The 22,760-nt window shown below is 44.2% G+C and overlaps 1 long non-coding RNA gene across 1 annotated transcript in view; it reads left to right on the top strand.

Moving 5' to 3' along the window:
- Positions 1–14,541, top strand: part of LOC146357648 (uncharacterized) — a 30,747-nt gene extending 16,206 nt beyond the window's left edge. The window contains exon 3 of the long non-coding RNA XR_014790591.1: positions 14,207–14,541. This is a non-coding gene — a long non-coding RNA (uncharacterized LOC146357648). The remainder of the gene's footprint in view (positions 1–14,206) is intronic.
- Positions 14,542–22,760: the final 8,219 nt, after the last annotated feature.

Here is a 22,760-nt window from a genome sequence, read left to right as displayed (position 1 = left end):
ATTGGCCCAAGTCTGACAGAGAAGCAGTAAAGTGCTATCAGTCAAGGACGGTGGTAAGGCTTCCCTTACAGAGTAGCACCATCTGTGGTGAAATTAATGAATAACAAATGAGGAAGGGTTTTGTTTATACAGGCTAGCACATCAATTTATATTAAACAACAGAGGAAATGGTTATAAATTCTTTTTTGCCAGTGGAATTCATTGAATCAGCATTATGAAATAGACACCTGTTTCATTCCTGTTGGTGGCGGTCCAGAATAAAATCAACATAGTAGGAAATTGAGATGAGGTAGGGGATGTACAGTGCAATCCTAGACATGCCTACTCAGAAGTAAACCCCACTGAGTTCAATGGGACTTTCTTCCAGGTAAGTGTATATAGGACTGTAGTCTCAAAAGGTGAATTTTTCATAATGGATAGAGAAGTGCTACAACGCTGTGTGTGTGTTAGAAGACAATGGCCAGTGTCCTATTGGGCACTAGCACTAATATAAATGATGTTGCACTAGCACAAGCTACCTCTAGCACAATGCCAATAGCATTTGCTGGCATGACAATTTCTCCTGGAAAACCTGTGGCACCAGCAAACGCTATTGCCAGTGCGCTAAAGGTAGCTCAAGCTACCACAACATAATTTACGTTAGCGCTTGTGCCGAATAGGATACTGTCCCATGTAGTTTGATATAAACAGGAATGATCCGAAAAGGAATACTTAGATTGGTTGCTTCTGAAGGGGACAGCAGTTACAAATGAAAGGATTTTATGGCACAGGAAGAGTGGGAAAATAAGTGCCAGATGAAATTTAATGTAGATATGTATGTGTATCAGCACTTCTCTTAGTTTGCAGTCCTTTGCACACTCTCCTGGAAGTAAGCCCCACTGAGCACAATGGAACTTACTTCTGAGTAAAAATGCATAGGATTTTATCATTAATATCCCATCATGATCCCTTGGATTGATGAAGAGCACACTCTTAACAGCTCATCAGTGCACCAAGGTATCTCTTTCTGTGTGCACCTTGTGAACAAGAAAGAGATATTTTGGGATTGCCTCACAACTCTGAATCTCTTTTCCACTAGAGCTTCACTAGCATCAGTGTCTGAACATCTTTCTTTAAAAGACTGAGCTCATCTTTAATGGTGTGAACTAAGCTGCAGTGTGGATATTTTAACTTGCAGTACCATTAACCCGTTCCACTTGTTTTATTTGGCCATAGTGGCTAGAATTCAACACAGCAGGCTTATTTCAGTGGGCTTAAGGACAACCAGGTCTTTATTGGATTGTTTGCGGCATTGTGTATTTCTTTTAAAAATGCATCTATTCTGTTGGTTTCTTTTTCTAAAATATAGCGTGCAATGCACATATGTATGAAATATGCATCAAAGAACTATACTGAGTCATAAGAAATTAGGTCCATTATTAATATTTGACTATATATTTGTTGTTATTCCAGTAATTCATATACGGTAGAGAGCTTCAACAAACCTATCATGTTCCTGCCTGCCTTCATTTGCTCCAAGTGTATGTACCCATGTATGTGTATAGTTCTAGCATTTGTTGTGCCTCTGTATTGGTTGTGCTAAAACAATCTAAATAAAAATACAGTGAGGCTCAGATGCTTCATAAGGCAATACAGGACCAGGACAACGTGGAGCATCTTTGCTGGTCCCAGGCACTCCATCCTCCCAATCTGGATTTGGGACGGAAAGACCCAGGAGAAGTGTGGGCGCTTGGAGGCTATGTTGTAAGCAAGCACAATTTGTGACATTGCACAACGTCATGACTGATCACGGGGCACATCAGATAAGGCATCAGCCGTAGCTTCCAATTCCCTGGCTTTGTAGAGTTCGGACCAATGAGAGATAGCCTTATTATCTGGTCTTTTAAACCAGCAGGCTTTTTGATGGTTGAATATATATACAAGAAGAAGATTATTTCTCTAGAAGAACCCAGTTCATGAACATCAAGCAACAGCTCTTAAGGCAGAACAAGAAGCCTACTGCCAGTGTAAAGTGTAGGCAGCTCTCGGTAGAGACAGTCTCTTGTCATGTTTATGTGTACAATGCTTGTACTCAGTTGGGTCCCTAAATACACTGCTAGTGAAATACACATAACAAGCATATGAGATGGCTTCCTGCCTCAACACTTTCAAAGAAAGCAGCCTTTGCAAGCCCTGAAGGCAAGGCATGATCCAGCTGGATAGTGGGAAGAAATGTCCCAGTCCTACCAATTAAAGATCTACTTCCTGAACCTTCTGGAGAAAAATAAAAGCCATGCATACTGTTGCAATGCTACCAGCTGTCTCTGCACTTCCTCTCTAGGGAATTAGTGTTATCATTTGCTGTTAATTTTGACATGCATAAACACACACCATTGTCAAGTCATTGTCAAGCTAAAGTTGTAGCTTTAGCTACAAATAAAAGCAAAGAACCTTAGCTGTAATTAGCACTTACTAAAAATGATTTGCCATGACAAGACAACAAGACTCTTAAGGACTGGATCCCGCCTTCCCCTTTTCTGTCCTGAACAGACTGCAGAGGCAGGGTAGAAAAGGTCAGGGTAGTAGTGTTGGGATTAGAATTCCTGTTCTGAGTTGATGTTTATCTTGTTGATGGGTTTGATTGCACAGATGAATGGGATCTGTGTAGATTGTGAGTGGGTGGGTATGTACTGGGTGTTGAACCTCTTTCAGCTTGAGGGACAAATTCCATTTTGGAGAAGCTATTGGGGGCTGCATTCCAGTGGTATGTGGGGCTGAAGACAAAAGCAGTGGGGCTAAAGGTACTGGCATATTTTAGCTTAAAGTACTTCCTTCTAGTAACTAAACCTTAAGAGATGAATGTCAGCCTTTTAGAATGGGGGGAAAACCCTAGATTAAAGTCAGGAAACCACCAAATGATTGGTGGTCAGGAGAAAGGGGATGGAGCCAGGGGAAAGGGCAAGGCCATCTAGAGAACCCCGGAGGGCCAGATTGGGTCCCCAGGCAGGCTGTATTTGTTTCCTGGGCCAAAGGTTCTACACCCCAAGTATAGGATTCTGTGCTTGCCTGAAATGCAGTGTAAAGGGGGGTGGGGGGAGAGGAGATATGTGTGTCTGCAATACATAGGGGGCAATGAATGGAAGGCAGGAGTATCTCAAGGGCTCCATCACACAGGCGGAGAATTCCACATCTTTCCCCATCCAGTATCATTGCAGGACTGGGTCGGTCTCTTTGTCCCCATCATGATATTTTTTGTTTCTTTCCTTCTCATGGGGGTGGTGATGCTGCTCAGAGGCATCGCCGCCATTCCGCAAAAAAGCATTACAGAGCTTGGGGTGTAGCGACAGCTCCTCCCTGGTTCCTGCCCCTTTCCCTCCCCTTGTACATTACTGGTGGATGGGGACTGACACACAGACAGTCCCCCCCACCAATCTCCCCGGGCCTCTTACTTCCCCGTTCAGTGTTTTTGACAATCTCTGCTGTTTACCCAGCCATTTACTCGCTGGGAATGCACAGCGGGGGCGTCGGGGAGGGTCCTGGCAGGTTGGAAGGCCAGCACACTGCTCTGCCTCCTTGCTGCTCCGCCACCTTGCTGCTTTGTTCGGAACACCGCAGGATGAAAATGGCAAGGACCCAAAGTGGTGCAGGCACGGGAAGGTGACATGCCCCACAGCCCGTTGTCATCACCGTAACCATTATGACCGTACCCCCAACAGCCCAAAACAACTGTCCACAGCCGCCAACACACAGCTGTTCATTTGCGCTAGGGGAGAAATACACAGGGAGGTCATGTCACTCCATTTGTGCGTATTTGGAAAAATACCACATTTTTTTCCGTTTGAGGAAAACATAGGAGAGGTGGGTGGGAATGGTGAGATAATGACTGGACGATGACGACGTCATGTAATGGACCCACACAATTCAGTGAATGGCCAATCATGAATGTGAAATAAACTGGAGGTGCAGAGATGCCCAAAGACATTCCTAGCTTCCTGGGGAAAATTCTTGAAGGTTCTCTGCTACTGCCATTTTGCCTAGCATGTACCATGGAGTTTGGAGGAACAGCTAGAGCAGATGAATCTAATGCAAGGAGGGTGGTATTTGCAGTGTGTAGCATTTTCAGTCTTTGCAGGTGCAACATATAATAAACAGTGTGAGGAGGGATGCTCTGTTGAGAGGCCTGGTTCAGCAGCTCTGTCAAGATTCTTATTTACTTACTTATTTCATTTCTATACCACTCAGTAGCCAAAGCTTTTATAAACACGTCCAGTAACAATGAAGCTGCTTCCCCATGGTATGGTAACAGACTAGAGGTGAATGAGTGTGAATATGCCATCTACATGGGTAAAGGTCAGTCTCACAGGTCTTTCCCACTGGATCAGCCCTGAGTCCTGGTGGGGAGCTGGTCAGGTGGAAAATATCCATGAGATCAACTCCATCCATGAAGATGGAGAATTCTCTCACACACAGAGTGGGATTGTACTATGGAGAAAAAGGGTGACGTGTGTGTGAAGCAGGCCTCACTCAGTCTATGGAACGTCAGTGGAGTGCTGGTAGTATTTGCTTGGGGGAATGAGATGGAGTGATTCCCAGTGAATCTGGAACAGGGTGTCTTGCGATGGGCTGTACTTCCTAATTGCGTCATTGGATGGACGGGTCTGGATGGAATATCTTCATTGCACTGAATGTTGCGAGTTGAATTCAACACATTTTTAATGTGTTTGGACTGCTGTGATTACAGTGTCCTCTCACGACAGTTTGGCATAAAGTATTGCATAATGGGATTCAAGAATTGACAAAAGAACTTAAAGATTCAGAATCACAATTGCTTTGGCAGTTTACACGCACCTGCCAAACCCTGGGTACCTGCGCGGTTTGTGCTCTACAGATGTGTGTGAGAGAAACAGCCAACTGGCATCTTGGATTTAGAGAGAGCCCAAAGTTTCTAGGAGGAGTCAGCTGAAACTGGGGGTGCAGCCTTGGAGCTAGCTGCAAAAGCTGCTCTCTGGGAGCCATGTAAATGGGTGTGCTATCTTCATATAACAGTGTTCTTGTCCCTATCATGCTCTGTCCATATATTTGTAAATAAAGCAAATATTACAAAGATGCTCTGCTGTGCTTTTTCATCCAGAGGAAATGAACCCCTGGAGTGCTGCCAGTGGGACTCTGCACTAGGTGAAGTGGAGAACATAAAACACTGGTGTCCGCTGTGGGGTGGTGTTCCCTTGGCAAATAATTATGAGTTAACAATTGAGCCAGAAGGAAGTAAATAGTAGTGGCAACGAAAACAACCCTGACAGACATCAGAGCATCCTGACAGCAAATGGAGGGCCTTAAAGTAAGCCTGAAAATACTTTAAAGCAGCCACCTCCAACCTGATGCCCTCCAGATGTGTGTAAGGCCTCGGGCCTGAACCAAGCTATCAGGAGTTTTAGAGGGGTTTAGATGATCCATAATGCTCTCTGGCTTTGGTCAGTTGGCTGCTGTTTTTCCTAACAGGCCTCTTGATTTACCAGGATGAGTCAAAGGTCGATAGAGAGTAGCCTCAGTGCATTCCATGCTAGCAAGCTGGAGTGCCTTATCAAGATGTGCCTGGGAAGTGAGGCTTGTTTGCCTTAAAGCTGAAGGTGTCTGTGGTGAGAAAGTCCTGGTCATTTCCCTTCTGACCAAGCACTGTTAGTCTATGCTGGGAATACATGCTAATTAGCGCTTGCTGCTGTCATGCTGCCTCACTGCTAACATGTATGGTATAAAACCCATTTTACCCCATGGCTCTGGGTTCACAGACGCTGTCTGATCCAACCATTGGGTATGCCTGTGTGCTGTAAGTTACTCAATAAAGTACTCCTTGTAAGTAAACCTGGATCTGATTTTTCACTATCTTGGCACCTCTAAATTAAGAGTTCAAAGCCTATTGCAGGGGCAATACAATGTGTTGGACTTCAACTCCCATTGCCATACTAGTTGGGGCTGATGGGAGTTGAACACATCTGGAGGACACCAGGTTGGCGAAGTCTGCTTCGAAAGCAAGTCTGGGCAGCCAAGTGCTCTCTCTCTCTCTCTCTCTCTCACACGCACACATCTCTGTTGAAGGTAGGTCAGAAAGAGATTCCGAAGTGGCCAAAAGATAATCATTCTTCCACTTTGGGGGACAGAACATCACCCAGCTAAAGATGCAATGCCTGGCGAGCATAGTGAGCAGGCTGGGGCAACTGCTTCTTCCAATAGGCACTGCTTGTATATTTGTAAATGAAAACAACTATTATAAAGATACCAAGGGCTGGGGTTGGTAGTGTTCGGAACCTGCCAAGGCTCACTCCCCAGCAGGGCCCTCCTGGTCTTGCTGCTCTCCTCCTTGCAGTTGCTATTTGCTCACCTGCCCTCTCCAAGCCTGTAAGGAGTGACAAGAAAGAGGAGATGGAGCAGCCCCTTCCCCTAGCTGTGCGGTTGTGCAATTGCATCCAGAGGGGGAAGGCAAGCAAATGGTCAGCAGTGACAGTGAGGAGGAGGTGGACACACTGTGAAAGAGGAGCCCAGTGAGGGCATTTTGTCCAACCCCCCTCCCAACACCAGGACACCCTGAGCCTCCAATCCCTGGAGCTGGCATGGAAGGCATTCTAGGGCTGGTTCACACAATCACTGCAGCCCACTGTGGGTTGTTTAAGCCATAGTGGGTTGTGGCACATGCCAGTGGCCATTTTGAATATCTAACCCCCAGCGGGGGGGGGGGGGGTTGCCATGGTTTGCTTTGTCATCCAAACCTGAATGGCAGGGGCTATGCGGGGTGGTGATGGTGGGGGGAAACAATCATCAAATAACCCATGGTCTGTTGTAGGGTTAAATAAACCATGGTAGGCTGTGGTGATCATGTGAACCCAGTCAATGACTGGGTTCACGCGACCATGGAGGAAAAATAAGCCATGGTGGCTTATTTTCTCTCCCAGCGTGTGCTGGTCGCAACCCACCTAATTAACATAAATATCCCCACCGGGCGCAGGTTGTCATGATGTCCAAACCTGGTAATGGTGGTGGCTGGGGTGGTTTACAAACTACCCTGAAAACCATGGCTTGTTCTAGGGATTCAGGGTGGTTTATGAACCATCCTAGCCACCCACCCTCACCAGGTTTAGACATCACCACAACCCATGCCCAGTGAGGGTAATTATGCTAATTAGGCAGCATGTACACAGAGGGAAAATAAGCCACCGTGCCTTATTTTCCCTCCATGATTGTGTGAACCCACCTGATGTCTCCAGTGCTTCTCACCCAAAGGAAACTAAACTGCCCTGGAATGTTTCACTGTTGGGGAAGAGTGGAGCACACACAAGGTGACTGCGTTAACAGGATAGTGCATATGTGTTGAAATAGATTGTGGCATAAGATAACGACCAGCTTTTTGCTCTTTGTGAAACAGCTTGGGCTCTTAAGAGAAAGGGTCTTCAGCAGTTCTCATATCCACAGGCCACTGTCTACTTGATTACTGGCTTTGTTGAAGGAGACGTCAACCTCCTTTCGTTTTTCGTTTCATGGTATGGCCACTGCTTTGTTGTTCTCTCCTTTTTCATTTTTTTTTTTTAATGTAAAGAGAGTTGGTCTACTGGAACGTTGAAGATTGAACCCAGAGGTCATTAACTATGCCATTCCGCTAAACAGCAGAAACAGTCCTAAACGTTTACACTGAAGGATTGCAAGAGAAACAATGGGCAGGAGCAAAAATAAAAATCAAAAAAATCTGAAAAGCAACTTTTAACCTCATCTCTAGGGGAAGAATGTTTCCAAGATGAAATAATTAACATCAAAATAATCCCAAAGTGTTGTTACTGTCAGAGAAGTGACTAGATAAAAATGTCACCTTCCCACTCAATCTATCTGCCCCCATGTGCCTTTGAGTCATATCTTCTCTCATTTGACTGACAGAAACATTAACTCTTTGAGCACTACATATTGACGTACTGATATGGAAGAAGTAAGATGTAGCCTCTGACGTTCCCTTGTGCTTATCAGTCAAAAAGATCAGCTCCCTTTCCTCATCGGAGGTTCTATCCATCTTTGTGTTAATGCTGGGAAAGAGCGATTCAATGAGCATCTCTCAGTTTGCATTTCCAACCAAATATTAGCTTAGCATTCTGGTGGAAATAAAGTAGATTCTTTTGAACAGTATGAGAAATGTATAAAATTTATACAGTCTGAGAAAGAGAGGTTGGCACAAGAGGGGAGAGGCCAGTCAGAGAATAAAGGAAAGGACGGAAGCCCTAAATGCTCACCTTGGCAGTTTCCTGCTTTTTATCCCATGCAAAAGTTTGAAAAACGACAGTTCTCTTGCTATGTACTCATTCCTGCTAGAGGTTAGGGACAGTTACCACATGCTCATACTCTGCTTGGTTGATTGCCACTTGATACCCAAATACTTCAGGAATGCATGAACGTATTCAGTTGAAGATCAGTGGAAGTGATCTTGTGGTGTTATGGTAATCATGTGGGATTTGATTTTGCTATTATCATCAAATAATGAACATATGCAAACCAACCATAGTGCCTCATTGTTCCCTGCCTTGGGGCTTCTTCAAGCTCATTCTTGCACACGAAGGCACATGTAGTTTTTAATGGAGGAAAGGCTGAGTCACTGCAACCTTGCAATCAGCTGCTCACCCTGGGCAAGTAGTAATGTTTTCCAGGTGAGTGACTAGCTTGAGAGGATTACTTCTCAGGCTGCCTTATGAAAATATAGATCTGTGTAGGCAGGCAGAGTGCTGAGTTTAACCCAGTAATAATTCCTAATGGAGGTATGGGACAGCTCACACATGCTTATACATTGCTTGATTCATTACCACTTGATAATCAAGCTGGAATTCCCCCCCCCCCCAGCTTGTGGCTGGGTTAAAATTTCCAATCTTACATACACCCTAATTGATATGTTAGGAAACTGATCTTGCATTGGCTCCCAACTTGAATGTGGGGTGACAAAAAAAGTGCATCGGTGTGACATCATAGCTCAGTGGTAATGCACATGCTTTATAGGCATGACAATCCCAGATTCAGGCTGCCTTTACATTAAAGAAAAAACTTGCAGTCCTCCCATTGTGAAGCCTTTCCACGTTTACAATGGGCTCCCAGACAGTGACCCTGTGATTGCTGAGAGGGGACGTTTTTAATTTTCAAGGTTCCATAGAGATCTGTGAAACAGCACCATCTAGTGGCTGTTTTAATAGCATAACAATCCAACTTAAACAGATAGTTCATTATTTCCAGATCTTTTTGAGATGGAATAACCAGGAAATACCTCTGGATGAGCCCTGGAGATTGGCAACATCATGAAAAGGACCTGCAAACGTCCGTGAGTGAGCAATCTCAATAGCAGGATAAAAGGTCTGTGTAAAGAAGCCCTCAGACCCTGGTAACTCTAGTTAAAAGGATCTTAGGTTAGTTGAGCTGGGAAAGATCTTGGCCAGACACCTTAGGAAGCTGCTGTCAATCAGAGCAGGCAATACTGGTCTAGATAGCCCAGTGGCCTGATTCGTGAGGAAGTTTCACATGGGTAGCTGTACCTGTTTCACAGCAAACCGCACTCTTGCATGCAAGAAGAGAGAGAGCTAAGCTTGCATACATAGTCTATCAGCATGGACAGGATGGCCTTGCTTAGGCAATGTGGACCGCAGAGTAGAAATAGGGAAAACTGTACGGTGTTGAAAGAATGTAGATTATCTGGAAGGGAGCTATAGTGGGGCTGGATACAACAGAACCTCCTGAGAATAAATGTAGAGGGTCTCTGCTCTAGGCTTTCTGTAATCGGCTTGGTGTATTTTCGGATTGAAGTAGCCTGTAAGTTAGTCATTAGCAATTAGGCCTGAAACCTTAAACTGCACATGTCTGATATACCTTGCTTTCAAATTTTCCAGCTTTTCTAAGATGTACTTGAAATTAACTAATTTGCTTACTGGATAAATATCCATACTTGGTTTCTTGGACACAGCATGCCTCTAATTGGCTTTTGAAATATGGCATCACTGGATAGCTCTTTTATGTTTTAATGTTACAGTATCTCGTAACTGTACAACGAGTTACAGTTGGAAAATTTGGGCCTCATAAACTCTTTCATAATCCTTATGATGCCTGCAAGACATATTTCTGCTTCCAAAGTTCGGTGGAAATTATTTATTTGAAAAGGATTAAAGCCGTTGAAGTGTTATTGGTTTGTTAGCCTGGGAGTGTTTGGGTCAGGAGATAAATATTACCTGGCTGAAAAAACGAATGTGCATTCTGAGCACGTCTATGTAAATGGATAGCTTTTTTTCATATTTAATCCAGTGCCAGAAGTAGACGCAGAAGATGGATAAGGAAGGGGAGGGCTTTAATAATATTGTGTATTCATCACATACGTTTCCTTCCATCCCTCCAGAGAACTAAGAAGGCCATATATGGGGTGATCCCATTTGATTTTGTCTTCACCACAACCTGGTTAGGCTGATATATGACCAGTGGAGGCTGGTGCTCTGATGTCAGTGGGGTGGTGAATCTGTTCCGGATTTCAGTCAGAACTCTAAAGGAGCTACTGCATCTTGGATAGCTCCTTTAGAGTTCTTACTGGTTCTGACTGAACCCTGGAGCAGATTCACCATCCCACTGACATCAGAGCACCAGCCTCCACTGATGATGACTTGCCAAAGGCCACCAATACCAGTGGATTTCATGGCTGAGCAGGGATGCAAACCCCGGTCTTTCTAATCCAAGGCCAAATACTACACCCTTTTAATGCAAGGAATATCCTATTTTATAGTAAATAGTGAACCTTTTCAGTAAATCACATGGTTTACAAAGCCCTGGTCCTTAAAACCAAGGACTCTAATACACAAATTCTGTTCTGCAAAGCAATTGTACTGAGTTGTCTTGAAGTCAGGATTACTCCCAGACTAGGTGACCTAAAGTAATGTTTCATCCAGCTGGTGTCTCTTCCAGGCTAGGACTGTGCATTTGGTTTAGATGGCTTTGGATTTCAGATTAGAAAAGGTACACCAGTGAAGTTGGTGAGCAGGGGACAGTGAGCAGGAGAGAGTGCTTGCCTCTGAATGCATATCAAAGGAGATGTTTTTGAGGATGTTCTCTGCATACAGTACAAGATGACATCTGTTTGAAAAATACCTTCTTAATTTTTCCATGCTGCTGCTCCCTCATGCTAGAAATAAGCTAACTCAAGTCTTTAGCATGTCACAGTGTTCATTTTCTTAGACTGATAATTTAACAGTCTACTCCTAAGTAGGTTTACTTCGAAGTAAGACTGAATTATTTCAATGAGATTTCAAGAAGCACTTCGAAGGTTTGCTTGGAAGTTAGAGTCCACTGAAATGAAATTATTCTCAGACAACACATTTAAGATCTGTGCGTAACTCTAAACTGCCTAGTAAATATCTTTCTGGGATATAAAGAAGATTTATTCTTTAGTGCTGTAATGAAATGACGGACTTGCCCCTGTGACTTGGATCACTAAACCTGAAAAACAAGGGTTTGATGATCAGGATAAAATACCCTTGTAGTTTGATGCAGGTGCTGAATTTGGTGTGAGTTTGTTTTTAAAGCAAGTATTTTTTTTCAACACAGCCCAGCCCAGTGTCCCAAACAATTTGACAAGTACTGCACTGTATGTGGCTCATGGGAGTAAAGTGTCTGATGGGATCTCAGTTCCATATCTCTATGCTTTATTCACCCATCAGCTATGATGTCATTTTCCCATAGAGATTAGGGAAGAGAAACAATAGCTTATTATCCATTAACTCACTTGACATCAAGATCCATTATATGCCCAAACCCAGGTGTTATGGCACTGGAACATCAAGCCATAGATCAGATGCCCAAGGATCTAGGTATGTAGAGATGGATCCCAGCACAAGGGCGCAATTGGTTTTCTTTCATCAGCAACAAGAACCATACTCAGCCAAACACTGCCATTCATGCTCGTGGGCCTGCAGTGGGGTACATAACAGCATGTGCTGTGCAAAATGGGTAAAAGGAATGGATAGGGGATAATGAATTTGAGCACTTCCATCTGAAAATGAAAATGTACAATAAAAGTTCTCAAATACATAAAGGGGCTTAATGCCCATTCTGTGGTTACTTGAGGCTTGCAGGAGTAGCTGGTAGCATCTGATGGCACTCAGATTAAGCAGTAGTTCCATCTAGTAAGCCGAATAAGGTCGTCATAGATTAAGCAGATATAGTCCAGTCAAAGTAGACAGGTCAAGGTATGACAGGTAAGATAAAGGCAAAAGAAAATAGGGCCTTGGATAGCTCTAAGCGAGTCTTGCTGGCTGGAACTCTCTCCTACAACAGGAGGATGTAGTCTCAGCAGGGAGCTAGAAACAACTGAAGTCTTATGTAGGCTGACAAGACTTGTGGTGTGGTCAGCTCCACCCCTCGTGATTTTGTAGCCTGAGACTTCTGTGAGGCTGGGGAGATGGAGGTTCTGCCAGGGACTCATCCTCTGAGTCAGGGATGTACGAAACTCTTACCTGGCTCCATGCCAGGCAATCCACCATGGGGGGGAGGCGCTCTGTCCCTCCCCTCGGAATCCTCCCTGGCCGGCTCTGCTCCGCGGCGACTCTGCGGAGCCGCTGGCCAGGGCCGCCCACAGCCAGACATCTGGCCGCTGGGCTGCAAAGGGATGCAAATGACGGCTGCCGTAGCTGCCGCCATTTGCGTCCGTGTCTTTAGCCGTGATAAGCTACGTAAATATATACGTAGCCTATCACGGCTAAAGACATGGACGCAAATGGCAGTTATGGCAGCTGCCATTTGCATTCCTTCCTATTGCTGTGATAGGCTACATATATATTTACGTAGCCTATCACGGCAAAAGACAGGGGCGCAAATGGCGGCCGCTACGCCATTTGTGCCCCTTTTTTTTGCCGTGATAGGCTACGTAAATATATACATAGCCTATCACGGCTAAAGACACGGATGTAAATGGCGGCTACGCCATTTACATAGATACTTAAGTAGCCTATCATGGCTTGCCAGGGACGCAAATGGCGACCGGCGTAGCGGCTGCCATTTGTGGCCGCAGCCTGGCAGCAGCTGGAGCCACTGGAGCTGCCGCTGCCAGAGCCACAACCAGGTAGGCTCCGTTTCGCGGGGCTTTCGTGGGGTGGTGGGGTGGGTTGCTCCATTCAGCCACGGATTCCAGGGGGCTGAATTCACTGGAATTTGGCCTCCCTGGGATCCGTGGTGGAATTCTCTAACATCCCTAGAGTCAGAGAATGATGGCAGGGCTGTGTCCTCTGTCCAGGAGTGCCCTGAATAAGGCACTAACTTCCTGAGGAAGTAGCCTACTCCTCGTCTTCATCAGAATCGTCTGCTGCACACTGGAAGGTCGAAGGGCCAGGGGTCATGACACTTACTAAGCCTTTTACATAGAATTTTTAAAGGGTTTCAGTCACAAGGATTATCTCTGCCCCCGCAGAATCATATTTTGGCTTTCCTAAGATTAAGTCCTTGGATGTGTACAAGGTAGACCTGGCAAATTGTTTGCCAAGAACAAGATCTGCTATAGCTATTTCAGCTACAGTGGATCTGTTGGACCATTTTGCTAGGCACATTATAAATCTAAGGCAATCTTGTTGTGAGTCTTAATTTTTATACCTTATTATCTGTTATGCAACTCTTATTGGATATGTCCAGAACTTTTATTCCCAGTGGTTTCTTACATACAGAAACTGATCTTTGGAAACCTGTCAGCCCTAGGCAGAGAAATGTCTTGATATTTATATGGACATGTTCTACCTAGTCGAAATAAATGATTTACAAAGATTAGTTTATGAGGCCTTGGGACTGTATTAGAGCTTGTGGAGATGTAGCAATCTTTGGAAAATGAAAGATGATACAAATGGAATCCTGCACACATCTAAGTTTCGGTAGTTTAGCAGCTAAGATTGCAAGCTAATCTCACCATGAATGGCCAGTGTGGGAATAATAATATTGACCTATCCCACCAGGTTGCTGTAAATCGATACTGAGATAATGTAAGTATGTAAAGGGTTTTAAACATGCCAAAACAAACTATATAACAGTATAATGTTGCTCCTGTTGTTATTGTCGCTTTTGTTTGTTATATTATTTTGTCTCCTTTCAGTACATTTTTCATCTATGGGCTTTTCCAGACGAGTATTTATTGAAGAATCACTGTGGCTCATTCATGGGATTGTCATCATCCTTTTGTAATCCGCCTGTGTTTTCCCAGCAGTGTTTCCGACTTCTTGCTTAACATGGAAAATCCGTTAAGGAGGGAAAGAGCAGAACAGCTGTGCATTTTCTTTGATGGTGTGGACAGGAAAATGCTTCCACACTAGCTCATTTGTCTGCATCGCTACCCAAGACAGTTTGCTGACTGAGGTGAAGGACAATTTGCTCTCCCACCCCCCATCCCCATGCCACATACAAAAGCCAACCTGGCTGACAACTGGATCTGTCAACATTGGTGATGAGATAACATCCTCTACTCCAAGGGAGCATTCCAGTGTTTTCTGTGTGGTTCATGCTGTATGTATGTTGGTAATAAAATGCAATTGCAGCACCAGCCTCTCTTGTATGTACAGGCAAAATGCTATTGAGGCTTGTCAGGGCTCCTGGGCCTTTAATTAGAACTGGCCTTGGGGCCATCTTCACAGTCCATTTAGTGCAGAGTAGGAGCACTTTGAGGTTGTTCACATCACATGACATTGTCTCCAATCCGCAGCTATCCAGCAGCTTCCCTCCTGAAAAGCTGCATTTTTGGAAACTCCTTTTACTCCATTTTTAAAAGTTAAAGCGGCTCCCAAGTGGTCCCGCTGCTGTGTGCCCCATTCACCCCCGCATTAAATCCTGGGTGTGCCTCTGTGACCTGGCAGTGACATAGTCAAGGGTTGAGGCCACCCCCCATTCCCTTTTTCCTATTCACAGTAGGGGCTTATGGAGGCGTCCTTTCCCACTTCCTGCTGTAGCCTCTTCGCCCATTCACAGCAAGCAGCCTGCCTTTTGGTCAGTGCACCCATTCATGGTTCCGCAGCCCATGTTTCCCATTCATCAAATCAGGTGAGGGAACAGGAAGCCGCCATCGCCACTTCCTCCTCTGGGAGGGCGGCAAGTCCCTCCTTCCTCTGTGAGTCAGCGAGCGAGAGGCAGCAGGGATGGTGGGGTTGGGGAGTGAAGTAGCAGCTCTACTCTCTGCTGTTTCTCACCCATAGGTCAGGTGGGGGGAAGAGGAAGTAGCCATCCCTCCTCCTCCTACAGAAGGGTGGCAAGTCCCATTGAAGTACATTGCCATTCTGACAGGGAGGAATAGCGCTGTGGTGCTTTTATGCGTGACCAAGGCAGGCTAGTTAAGTCCCATTGAGGTAAATCTCCATTCTAACAGAGAGGTATAGCAGGTTGATGAATGGGCAAGGCCAGCTTGTTACAGAATTGGTATTACTTGCTCTCTGGTTCATAAGAGCTGGGGGAGCTAGGGGTGGGAAACAAGCTGCTCTCATTTGCTGAGCGGCGCTTCCCAGGTTGATAACATTCAGCTCTCCTCCTAGTCTTCACCCACCCAACCCTGACGTTTCAAGCCCCGTGTGACTGGAAAAGTGGTTTTTTGGTGCTGTATACTTCGGGGTTGTTTTTTTTTTTTGCTTTGTGTGTCCCTAATGGACCAAAGCTGATTTCATGAAAATCAGGATAATACCCCGAAGCGCTTCTCATTCTCTGGTTGTGTAGACCCAGCCCTTGTTTGCCAGTCCTGCCTGTTTTATTGCTTCATATTGGTCGCAGCTGGGAGATTAGTGATGAATAACTTCTTAACTGCCTGTTCAGTATCTCCTCTTGATTGCCTCAATGCCAGTTTCTGTTCCCAGAGAAGGACATTTTAGTTACTGATTTCTCTTCCTCCCCCTCCCCCTTTTTCCCCTGGTGGAATAATACTATTTTGCTATTAAAATGGAAAGAAAAAACCAGTTAGAGTTAACCAGTAGGGTAGGAAGAGAAACTGACATTTGGACAATTAACACAGGTGATTCAAGGGTCAATTAATAGGCCTTTTGAACACATTTAAAATATAAAAAAAAATACACATCCTCAGTTAAAACATTTTAAATCAGGGAACTTACAGTCTACAAACGGGGTGGCATATTCAGTCAGGGAAGGCCTGGGTAAAAAGGTAGGTCTTTAATTGGTACCTAAAAGATGCCACAGTTGGTGTCAAGACATGGATAACCTATGGGAACTAACTGGTTCCTCTGAAATCCCAATAATGGATGTATGGAATAGCAAATATAGAACAAAGTTGGCTTCTACTGCAAATATTGCAGTTGAAACCCAAGATTTATTTCCTCTATCTCAAGACTTTCTTATATATTCTTGAAGTTAATAGCACAGTATGTATAGAAATCTTTATATTTTCTAGTCGGAAAATAAGGTAGAAAATCAATCAGAAAGGGGTGCCAGGTGGGGGCTGGGGGATCACTATACATGACCACAAAATAGATATGTTGTCAATTTCAGGTCAACTTCAATGAAAATATTTATGTGCCTTTAAAGGTTTTTCCATATGAAGTGTTCTTTGAGTGTCAGGTATGCTAATTCAACACATATCCACAACACGCATAAGCACTCTGTCAAACTGTGCTTGTCACTGCTTGTCCAAACTATTAACTGGTGAAGAGCTGGCTCAGTGTGTGTGCCACTGTCCAAAACAGGGACTGTACCGCAGAAGCCTGACTATAATTGGTGATAGTTATTGCTTTTTTCAGGTACCACCAACATCCTGAAGTGTTACAGTGTTACAGTGGCAAGAGCAAGTCATGGAGGAAGTTATCTGGATCTTCATTCTAGAGGAGTTATGAGCCTCATCCCTTTTAGTGCTATTTATGGTTTTACCAATGGCAGCTGGTGACTCCAGTTCCGGGGGGGGGGGGGCTGTGATTCCATTCAAGGTTTTAGTTACCACCAACCAAAACTCTATCCAAGGTTCTGAAAGGTGTTATCCAAGGTCCTGAACTCATTTGGGGGATAGGGTTCAGCACCTTGGATAGCACCATTAGTGTTTTGGCTGGCCACTGGGTGGCACCCACCGTAATCACGGAGCCAGAAACAGGAGAATTCTGTGGATATGATGGAATGGTGAATTTCCTTCAGGGCTGACTCTTGTATTCGTCCCTCACCCCATCTTGAAAGGTTTCTGAAATGAATGAGCATTGATATGAAGATGGGGTAGGCTGGGTTGATGGTGATATTATGTGAAAGTTCACCATATTTATTTGTTTACACATTTTTTTGCCTCGCCTTTTATACACAGAGCCCCCTATGGTGGCTCACAACATGTTAAAAACAATATCCTATAAAACTGTAACATTAAAATACAGCTAATAAGGGACAGCTAAAAGCAACCACACAGCTGGAGCCAAGTAACATTGTTCATAGCAGCAAGGAAGAAAACCAACTAAACCAATCCAAATGCTTCGTAAAATAAAAATGTCTTCACAATTTGCATAAATGCCAAAAGGGAAGGAGTCAACCTGGCTTCCTGAGGCAGGGTGTTCCATAGTTCTGTCTGTCTGTCTGTCTGTCTGTCTGTCTGTCTTTTTAAAAAAGGGCTGAACAAGTACTTATGAAGCCAAATGCATATTCTGAAAATGCATATTCAAACTTCCCACAACCAATGAAAAATATGCACACCACAATACATTAAAAAAAAAAAAGATCATAGGTAGCTTGCCTTATACTGAGTCAGAGCATTGGTCCATCTAGCCCAGTACTGTCGACACTGATTGGCAGCATCTCTCCAGGGTTTCAGGCACGAGCTTTTCCAGCCCTATCTGGAGATGCTGGGGGTTGAACCCGGGAGTTTCTTCATGCAAAGCATATGCTCTACCACTGCCCTTCCATGTATTCTCCCAATCAGAATTTCATGCAGATGAGAAGTGGGGAGAATGAGATGCTCATGAGAGTTGCATCACGGCACAGCCAGTGACAGTTGGATGGAAGCTCCTGCTGGAGGGGAGAAGTGGTTTGATCAGCAACACTGAAATGTGGTCTGACTGCTGGATTATCCACAATGGAAGTGAAACCTGAAAGACAGATGTCTGTTTTCCCCACAAGGAAACAAGCATAATAGTGCTGTTGTATCTCAAAAACAATGAATGGGTTGGATGCAGACTTGTGCTCTGTACAGTTCTGTTAGTGCTGGAGGAAGAGCGTGGGGTGGCACTTTTCTCTGATCCCGCCTTCCTGCTACAGCCCCCAGGGCCACGTCTCATGCTGTTCTGGATGGCTGGGGGACCATCTGGAAAAGTATTGGCATTGAGGACTGCAGGGAGAAGGGGAAATTGTAGAAAATTGCTGCCTCACCCCCTTACTCCACTGGGAACTCAGTTCCCTCTGCAAATGGAAGGAACCCTTCCATTTGTGGAAGGGTAAGTCTCAATCCAATCCAATGTGTGTAGTGTACAACCCCCTCCCCACCACTCAGCTAGTTATTCTGAAGATTCTGTTATTGTTACTTACCAATACAGTGACCCAGAAAGTGCTTTTCCTAAAGGCCTTCATTCGCTTGGGAGCTATTGCTGCAATGTGTAAAATTTTGTGACATTCCTAATTTTTAAGGCTTATTAACTTGAGTGTTATCAAAGCCCAACTGCTACTTATTATGCAGGAACAAGCCAATTTACAGCAAATCAAGTCAAGCAATCTTAGATTGAAATTTCACACCACACTTTTAAAAAGCCTTTTTAAGAATGCAGCTTGTCATTTTGATCATTGATTTATCAGAGATATTGTCATTTTAGCTTTCAACAGGACAAAGGAAGGCAGAATGTAAAAATTCAACCTGGGATTTCTAGATGGGAGCATTTTTTCAAGCCACTGCAAAGAAGCATATTGCATATAACTCTGTTACCTTATTGAATCCTTTCCCCAACTTGGTGCCCTCCAGATGTGTTGGACTGTAACTCCCATCACTCACATGCTGGCTGGGAAGGCTGCCTTATTGTCTGAGAGGTAGAAAGGCAATGCATTATAAAATATTATTTGCAATGGTGAAAGCCAGAATTGCTTTTTGTTTAAAGACAAAACAGTGATTCCAAAATGGAATCAAAATGGCTTTCGCAAAGGTAAGTCCTGTCTCACTAACCTTTTAGAGTTCTTTGAGAGTGTCAACAAACATGTAGACAGGGGTGATCCAGTAGATATTGTTTACTTGGACTTGCAAGTCCCTCACCCAAGACTCCTGAACAAACTTAGCAGTCATGGAATAGGAAGACAAGTCCTCTTATGGATCAGTAACTGGTTAAAGAACAGAAAACAGAGAGCAGGAATAAATGGTAAATTCTCCCAATGGAGAGAAGTAAATAGTAGGGTCCCACAGGGGTCTGTTTTAGGACCAATGCTTTTCAACCTGTTCATAAATGATCTGGAATTAGGAGTGAGCAGTGAAATGGCCAGGTTTGCTGATGACACCAAACTATTTAGTGTGGTTAAAACAAAAAGGGATTGTGAGGAGATCCAAAAGGATCTCTCCAAACTGGGAGAATGGGCATCTAAATGGCAAATGCAGTTCAGTGTAAGCAAGTGTAAAGTGATGCACACTGGGGGCCAAAATTCCCAACTTTAAGTATAACCTCATGGGATTTGAGCTAGCGGTGACCAACTAAGAAAGATGTTGGTGTTGTGGTGGACAGCTCAATGAAGATGTCAACCCAGTGTGCAGCCACTGTAAAAAAGACAAACTCCATGTTAGGCATAATTAGGAAAGGAATTGAGAATAGAACAGCCAATATCATACTGCATTTTTGTAAATCTATGGTGCGACCACACTTGGAATACTGTGTAGAGTTCTGGTCACCACACCTAAAAAAAGATATTGTAGAGCTGAAAAAGTGCAGAAAAGGGCAACTAAAATGATCAAGAGGCTGGAGCATCTCCCCTATGAGAGAAGGTTACAACAGCTGGGATTGTTTAGCTTGGAAAAAAAGAGGGTAAGGGGAGACATGATAGAGGTCTACAAAATTATGCATGGTGTGGAGAATGTGGATAGGGAGACATTTTTCTCCCTCTCTCATAATAATAGAACCCAGGGTCATCCCATGAAGCTGATTGGTGGGCAATTAAGGACAGATAAAAGGAAGTACTTCTTCACACAGCACACAGTTAAACTATGGAATTGTCTACCACAAGATGTAGTGATTGCCAACAATTTGGATGGCTTTAAAAAGGGGGTTAAATTCATGGAGGAGAAGGCTATCAATGGCTACTAGTCCTGATGGCTATGTGCTACCTCCAGTATCAGAGGCAGTAAGCCTATGTACACCAGTTGCTGGGGAACATGGGCAGGAAGGTGCTGATGCACTTGTGTCCTGCTTGTGTATTCCCAGTTGACAGCTGGTTGGCCACTGTGTGAACAGAGTGCTGGACTAGATGGATCCTTGGTCTGATCCAGCACAGCTCTTCTTCTGTTCTTATGGTGTGCTGTTGTCACTCCACATGCAGAATGTTCCATAAAAAGTATGGCCATCAGGACCATTTTGTAGAGTGTCTACAGCAGAGTGCCATTTTGGTAAATGTCCATTAAGTTAGGGTGCATTTTTTTTTGCTGCAGTGTGAGTTCTGCTTCTCCTTGTCTTCATGCCTCCAAGGAGATACATAAAGTTACATATTGAATTCTGAAAAGTTAATGGCTTGGGGATTGACCCAGAGGCCAACCAGTCAGTGTTATGTAGAGCCCTTCTCCAAGAAAGGAAGCAGAGGTGGATTCATGATTGGCACAACGGTTGACTTGTGCCGATTTGAATTCTGCTGAAAACTGAAAGAATAGATTTTCCCCTGAGCTCGGTCCAGGGGAGACGGTTGTTATATACACCTAAAATGCAGTGAATGCAAAATTAAAGTTAGTTACAAGGGCTAGTGGGGTAAATTAATGTGCAAGGCTGCTTGATTATATGACTGAAGATGTTGTGTTAGTTTGGGGTGAAATTTGGGAACTGGTTTAGTCACTTCTCCCAGTTGTAAAACTTGGAATTCCAGTGATGGGATGGTTATAGTGAAGAATGCAAAGCAATTGTGTGTCTCTTTGTGTGCTGTTTGTTTATATGTTTGTATGTAAATGGTTTTATAATGCATTTTAATGGTTTTTTAATGTTTATAAACCACCCAGAGATCTTCAGCTATTCAGTGGTATAGAAATGTAATAAATGAAATCAAATGAATGAACTGAGATTGACTTGCTACACAGTTAAATTCTGTAGTGGTCACAAAAGTTCTGTTACTGGCACCTGCTCTGCTTCTTGTTAGTCCCTCTATTTTTCTGGCATTCTGTTTGCTACAGGTATTTATGTTCAAACACCACAGTAGCAATCTTCTGTAAGAGATACTTTGTCTTGAGCCTTAACTCCTACTTTTCCTGGTGAAATATGTTCCAGCTGTGTTCTCTGACTGGGATGAGCACTTATGAATCATCCTAAAAGAGGTAATGCATCACTCCCCCCCCCCACAAAAGGACAAAAGAGAACACCAATTTGCATACAATTTGCTTATGCTAATTTGTTTAGATGCAAATTTAGAAGTGATTATTATAATTTAAGTAGAAATGAGGTACATCTCACCATGGTGTGGAAGACTGAGACCAGGTGAGCTGTGTGCCTTGCTCAGTCTACTGCCCAGGTGCTGTTGATGGGCAGCTCATGACCCAGCTCTTCCTTCTGATGGTTCTTTATTTTTAAGCCGGACTTGGACTGGATAGCCCTTCAAATAGAGGAGGCCTTCAAAACACAGTTCTCTGACAGCCCTTCAAATAGAGGACTATCCTCTGTAAAAGAGGACACATGGCCCCCTAAAATATCAGGTAAAGGTGTCCCCAGCCAGTCGTGTCCGACTCTAGGGTGCGGTGCTCATCCCCGTTTCTAAGCCGAAGAGCCAGCGCTGTTGGAAGACGCTTCCGTGGTCATGTGTCCGGCATGACTGAACACCGAGGTGCATGGAACGCTGTTACCTTTCCCGCCGAAGTGGTGCCTATTTATCTACTTGCAATTTCTTGCTTTCGAACTGCTAGGTTGGCAGGAGCTGGGACTGAAGACGGGAGCTCACTTGGTCACGCGGCACTCGGGTCTCGAACTGCTGTCCTGCCGACCTTCCGGTCTGCAGTTCAGCATTTTAACCACTAAGCCACTGCGCCCCCCCCCCAAATATCAGACCTATATGCATATATTGATAGATCGATTTATGTTTTTACCCCACCTTTCCTCCAAGGAGCTTAGGGTGGAGTACATGGTTTTTCCCCCTCACCCAGAGCCATTTTATCTTCTGGTGAGGTAGAGTAGGCTGAGAGTTTCTGGCCCAGGGTCACCCCCTGAACCAACTGGGGATCTGAATCTGAGTTCCCTGTTCCAAGTTGAACACTCTAAGCACCACACCACACTGGCTCAGTATATATTCAGCATATACTACATATTCCAATCAAGTTTTCAGTCAAGAAGGACATGTTTAGATTTCCAGTCTGAGCATAATCCCTATATTTTTACTCCCAGTTCAATGTGCCCAGCAGGGGTTGTGATTTATTTATGTATTTCTAGCAACAGCAGTGGCAACAACACCCTTCCTGCCTGTGCTGCATGGCCAGCTGCATTTTGAAATTTGAATAGATTTTCCAAAGCCCTTGCAATGTATTAGGAAAGGCTCATCAGATCCCAGCGCTGCCATATGGTTCAAACACCTCTGGGATCACTTAATAATGGAAAGGTTCACTGATCAAATGAAGCAAGTGTAAGGACAGGCTAACCCCAAAATGTTTT

The sequence above is a fragment of the Heloderma suspectum genome, chromosome 1 (assembly GCF_057233095.1).
Source record: "Heloderma suspectum isolate Gila_16-S chromosome 1, 16-S_ref, whole genome shotgun sequence".
NCBI classification, from domain to species: domain Eukaryota; kingdom Metazoa; phylum Chordata; class Lepidosauria; order Squamata; family Helodermatidae; genus Heloderma; species Heloderma suspectum.
This window is presented reverse-complemented; position numbering and strand designations above follow the sequence as displayed.